Consider the following 6204-nt stretch of genomic DNA (forward strand, 5'->3'; position numbering starts at 1 on the left):
CATCTGGTGGCTTCCTACTTTGTGTTTTTGTTTCCTTTTGCTCCTGCCGCTTACTGCCCATCCCCACCTCCAGGCTCCTCGTGTTGCTCAACGGAAGTTGCGCCCTTTCCAAGACCCCTGAACTCCGCTTTAGTCTAGCTCAGCTACCTCCCAGGACCCACCACCCTCCTAACAACGTGAACTTGACAGTGACGCAGGAGACCAAACAACACTGATTTGGGGTAGGAGGAAAGGACAGTGGGAAAGCCTGCTGGAAGCCCCCTGCTCCTAGGGCTCCCTTTTCCTTAACTCGGTTTCCCCCTTCTGTACTGGGATAAGAAACGGGACTAAAGATGGGCACATTCCGAGGACTGGATGAGCAGGCAGAAGGGACAGCATGGGAGAGAAGCACATTAAAGCATGCTCTCTCCTGCCACTCTTCCCTGTCCCTGTACACATGTTTGTGCAGCAGTTCATGAGAATCGTACTGAACGGTTGGAGGTCAAAAGAAGTATTCGCCCTTCGAGAGAGAAACAGCATCTGGGAAATACAAAAGCATATGAATGTGACACAGTTAAGGGTTTAAGTTCTCCAAAGAGACTTCCGTTACTGTGGGCTGGGAGTTTGAGAGAAACAGGTCTGTGTAGAGAACCAGAAAGAAGCCACAAGGAAGGCCCTTGTGGAGAGAGCCCTGTGGAGGGAGAGAGCCCTGTGGAGGGAGGGAGCCCCGAGGGGGGTGATATTGAGATGTCAGTGGGGGCAACACTGGACAGCCTGTCCTAGCCTGTGGCACATTTGTTTGAAGCTAAGCCGTGGGAAACCATGGGACATCTGCATTAAAAGACATGATAAAAAAAATAGAGAAACCAATTTATTAGCAAAGTTCTTGGAGGTGGGGTGGCGGGAAATACAAAATAGACCAGTTAGACTAATTGAGGTGTGACTAAGGAGAAAGCATTTCTCTCTAGTAGGAGCGTAAATGTGAGGCTTCAGTGGTCTCTTAGCTACTCTGACTTGACCCCCAAAGAAGCCTGGTGGTATGGCTGGTTATTCATAGGGGTGCAAAAGCCAAATCGTCGGTTCAAAGCAACCACCAGCACTCCGTGGGAAAGATGAAGCTGTCTGCTCTCGTGAAGATTTAGTCTCAGAGACCCACGGGGCTGCAGTTCTCTGGCTTACAGGCTTGCCAGTGGGTCTAAATACCCTTGAAGGCTGAGTTGGATGTCTGTGTCTCCTTTGTACTGCCACTGCTGAAAGGGTGCTGTAGATAGCCTTGTGCTCAGAGGGTCCCCCTAGTGGCTAGCAACAGCAGCCAATCATTTCTGTTCATGGAAGTTTCTACATACTCAGGAAAAATTGGTGGGCCCCACTGGTGTGAAATTTATATAATTAAAAGAATGAAAATTATAGGATAAAAAACAAAATCTTAATATGCTCTAATGTTTTATTCTAAAGCATGAGACAATTGCAGCCATTCGGGAAGCAGAATTGGAGTCTTTAAAAAGAGATTGATCTGTACAATTAACATACAATTCAATAATTCATTCCCATCAAAAAGGATTGTGCAATCATCGCCACAGTCAACTTTGGAACTTTTTCTTCCTTCTTGTCCCCCTTGATGGTACCCCACCCTCATCTGGGCAATCATCAATCCAGGTCCCCCATCCCGATTTCCCTATAGAAACACACAAACAGGAGCAAACCCAACAGCAATGATCATATAAAACAGGTAAAGACCTTGTTTTAGTCTGGGTACTTTAGTGAAACAAATCCATAGAAACTCATGTATAAGAGTTTCATATAAAGGTTAAGTGTGCATCAAGAAAACATCCCAGCCCAGTGCTGCCTAAGCCCACAAGTCCAACATTAACCCATATGTCCAACACCAATCCACAAAGTCCTCCTCCATCTCAAAACAGACACAACGATGCCAACTGCAGGAGGAAAGCCAAGTTAGTGAATATTTAAACATCTCAGGGGTCTCCACACGGCGGCTCCAGCACCCAGGGCTGCATCGGGGTAGGTCCATGTGGCTTCTCAGGGATGTCTTGCAGGAAGTGAGCCTTGCCAGCTGAAGCAGGGAACTGGCTAAGGCAGCTGCACCCTGGTCCGACCACAAAGCAAGAGACCTGAGAACTCGAAAGGCGAGGCTCACCGAGTCATTTATCCCTCCGCCCTTCAATTAACCCCACATGTGTTTTATCGGCCAGGTTGGCACAATTAACTACCTCAGACCTCTATGGAGTCTCTTCTTTCAATAGTTTTTTTTTTAACCATAACAGCATGATCATTGTGATTAAAACTATATTTAATATCAAATTCTTAGTCAGTGTCCAAGGTCCACCAGTTGTCTCCCAAATGAATCTTTACAAATAAGATAGCTGATCCAAGTTGCCAGTGTACGTCTCTTCTACCTAATCAAAACCTGTCGTGCTAGGGCCGTTTTTCCTGTTAATAAATATATCCCTCCTCTTACTGGACGCAGTCCTCCATCCTTCTTGACTTGAAACATTTCCTTCACTTTCCTTCTGGAGTACTTTGCCTTCATTCTTAACCAGTGAGCTCCTTTCTTTGCATCCTTTCTCGCTGACCTCTAAATGTTGATGTTCCACGGGTCAGTCATTATCCCTTCCTGGTGCACATTCACTCCCGTTGGTTTGGTGCCCTAGAGTCGGTTCTGACTCAGTAGAACAGAACACTGCCTGGTCGTCTTGCACCAGCCTCACCATTGCTATGGTCCGAGCCCACCAATGAGCCATGTGACGGTCCATCTCACAGAGAGTTTTCCTCTCTTTACTCACGCTTTACCAAGTGTGATGCCCTCCAGGAACTGGCCTCTCACAATATGAGACAAAGTCTTGCAATTTTTGTTGCTAAGGAGCATTATGTCTGTACTGCTTCCAACAAAGATCGCTGTCATTCTTCTAAAAGCCCTATCAAAGGCAAAGCCAAGCCCACTGCCATCAAGCCGATTCTGACATACAGGAAGAGAGTAAGACTGACCTATTGTATTCCTGAAGTTTTACATCATTGTGGGAGCAGAATGCCTCATCAGGAGAGCCTGCTGGACTCAAACTACTGACCTCGCAGTCAGCAGCCCAACACACACCCTGCTACACCACTAAGGCTCCGTAAGCACTTTCTCATACAGTCAATGGTCTGCCAACCCTGTAATTCAAAAGTATTAATTCAGTGTTTCTTGTTCATTGCCCAGCTTTTACACGTTTTTGAGGCAATTAAACTTACCATGGCTTGGGGCAATCATACCTTAGTCCGTGACATACAACAGGATACCCCGCCAAAAAACAGATCCCCCCCTCCAAGCTATGTATTTAATTTTTAAAAATCATTTCTTTGGGGCTCATACAACTCATCACAATCCATACATACATCAATTGTGTGAAGCATATTTGTACATTCATTGCCCTCATCATTCTCAAAACGTTTGCTCTCCACCTAAGCCCCTAGAATCAGCTCTTCATTTTCCCCCTCCCTCATGAACCCTTGATAGTTTATGAATTAATATTTTGTCATATCTTGCCCTGTCCGATGTCTACCCTCACCCACTTTTCTGTTGTCCGTCCCCCAGGGAGGAGGTCACATGTAGATCCTAGTAATCAGTTTCCCCTTTCCAACCCACCCTACTAGTATCGCCACTCACACCCTAGTCCTGAAGGGATCATCCGCCCTGGATTCCTTGTGTTTCCAGTTCCTATCTGTACCAGTCAGTGTACATCCTCTGGTCTAGCCAGACTTGCAAGGTAGAATTGGGATCCTGATAGTGGGGAGGAGGAAGCATTTAGGAACTAGAGGAAAGTTGTATGTTTCATCATTGCTGCATAGCATCCTGACTGGCTGTTCTGCTGCACTCCCCCAGTGCTTTGCCTCGGTGTGGTGGGACTGGAAAACACTCCTACAGGCCAACAAACGATCCTTGAACTCACTATAAGCTTTTCTTTCTTGTGTTTTGTTTTGTTCTTTATCAGTGGTTTGTTGTTGTTTTGTTGTATATTGTTGCTTGCTTTTGTTCTGTCTTGTTTTTGTGCATGTTATTATCTCTGCAGGTCTGTCTAAATAAGATAGGCTGGATGAACAATCTGGAGGAAAAACAACGGGACCAACAGTTCCGGGGGTAAATGGGATAGGGGGAGGTGGGGCATAAGGAAATGGTGTTAACAAAACCAGGGACAAGGGAACAACAAGTGATCCAAATCGGTGGTGAGGTGGGTGTGGGAGGCCTGGTAGGGCATGATCGAGGGTAATGTGATGAAGAGGTATTGCGGAAACCCAGGTGGGGAATGAGCATGATAGTGGGACAGGAAGAAAGTCAAGGGAAATAGAGGAAAGAGCTGGGAGGCACAGGGCATTTATAGAGGTCTAGATAAAGACATGTACATATGCAAATATATATAAGGATGGGGAAATAGATCTATGTGCATATGTTTATAGGTTTAGTATTAAGGTAGCAGAAGGACATTGGTCCTCCACTCAAGTACTCCCTCAATGCAAGAATACTTTATTCGCTTTTTTTGCCACGGGGGCCGGCGTTCAGGCGCACGAGCCAGCGGAGCCAGCATGCCGGTCGCTCGGAGCTGGGTTTGTCGGAAGACCTATGTCACCCCTCGGAGACCTTTCGAGAAGTCTCGGCTCGACCAGGAGCTGAAGCTGATTGGCGAGTACGGGCTCCGCAACAAGCGTGAGGTCTGGAGGGTCAAGTTCACTCTGGCCAAGATCCGCAAAGCCGCCCAGGAGTTGCTGACGCTGGACGAGAAGGACCAGCGGCGTCTATTTGAAGGCAATGCATTGCTGCGGCGGCTGGTCCGCATTGGGGTGCTGGACGAGGGCAAGATGAAGCTGGATTACATCCTGGGCCTGAAGATCGAAGACTTTCTGGAGAGGCGCCATGCCTGAGTGCTGATCCGACAGCGCCACATCAGGGTCCACAAGCAGGTGGTGAACATCCCATCCTTCATCGTCCGCCTGGACTCCCAGAAACACATCGACTTCTCCCTCCACTCTCCTTATGGAGGAGAACGCCCGGGCGCGTGAAGAGGAAGAATGCCAAGAAGGGCCAGGGCGGGGCTGGAGCTGGTGAGGATGAGGAAGAGGATTAAGCCCGCCCAGCCCCTCCTGGGCCTAGTTTCCCAATCAGATAATAAAAATAATCAAGGAAAAAAAAAGAATACTATCTTCTATTAAATTGGCATTCTATGATGTTCACCCTCCCGACACAACTGCTGAAGACAAAGTGGGAGAATAAGCAAATGTGGTGAAGAAAGCTGATGGTGCCCAGCTATTAATGATATAGCATCTGGGATCGTAAAGGCTTGAAGATAAACAAGCAGCCATCTAGCTCAGAAGCAACAAAGCCTACATGGAAGAACACAGCAGCCTGTGTTATCACATGGTTCTGAAGGGATCAGTTATCAGGCATCAAAGAAAAAAATATCGTATTATTGGGTGCACACCTCCATGATATGATCGCCGAGGACAAACAGGTGCATAAGCAAATGTGGCGAAGGAAGCTGATGGTGCCCGGCTATCAAAAGGTATAGCATCTGGGATCTTAAAGGCTTGAAGATGAATAAGCGGCCATCTAGCTCAGAAGCAACAAAACCCACATGGAAGAAGCACACCAGCCTGTGCGATCACAAAGTGTCGAAGGGATCAGGTATAAGGCATCATCAGAACAAAAAAATATCTTACCATAGTGAATGAAGGGGGAAGTGCAGAGTGGAGACCCAAAGCTCACTTGTCAGCCATTGGAGCTCCCCTTGCAGAGGGGTCTTGGGGAGGAGTTGAGTCAGTCAGGGTTTGATGTAGCACTGGTGAAAAATACAACTTTCCTCTAGTTCTTAAATGCTTCTTCCCCTCTCCCCCACTATCATGATCCAAATTCTACCTGGCTAGACCAGAGGATGTACACTGGTACAGATAGGAACTGGAAACACAGGGAATCCAGGGTGGATGAGACCTTCAGGAACAGGGGTATGAATGGTGATACTGGGAGGTTAGAGGGAGAGTGGGATGGAAAGCGGGAACCAATTACAAGGATCTACATGTGACCTCCTCCCTGGAGGACGGACAACAGAGAAGTGGGTGAAGGGAGACGTCGGACAGGGCAAAATATGACAAAATAATAACTTGTAAATTATCAAGGCTCATGAGGGTGGGCAAAGTGGGGAGGGAGGGGGGGAAAAAAAGGACCTGATGCCAAGGGCTTAA

The 6204-nt window shown here is 47.3% G+C and overlaps 1 pseudogene; it reads left to right on the forward strand.

Moving 5' to 3' along the window:
- The first annotated feature begins 4495 nt into the window (after positions 1–4495).
- Positions 4496–5125, forward strand: LOC142437050 (small ribosomal subunit protein uS4-like; annotated as a pseudogene).
- The last annotated feature ends 1079 nt before the right edge of the window (positions 5126–6204 follow it).

The sequence above is a fragment of the Tenrec ecaudatus genome, chromosome 1, assembly GCF_050624435.1.
Source record: "Tenrec ecaudatus isolate mTenEca1 chromosome 1, mTenEca1.hap1, whole genome shotgun sequence".
Classification (NCBI taxonomy): domain Eukaryota; kingdom Metazoa; phylum Chordata; class Mammalia; order Afrosoricida; family Tenrecidae; genus Tenrec; species Tenrec ecaudatus.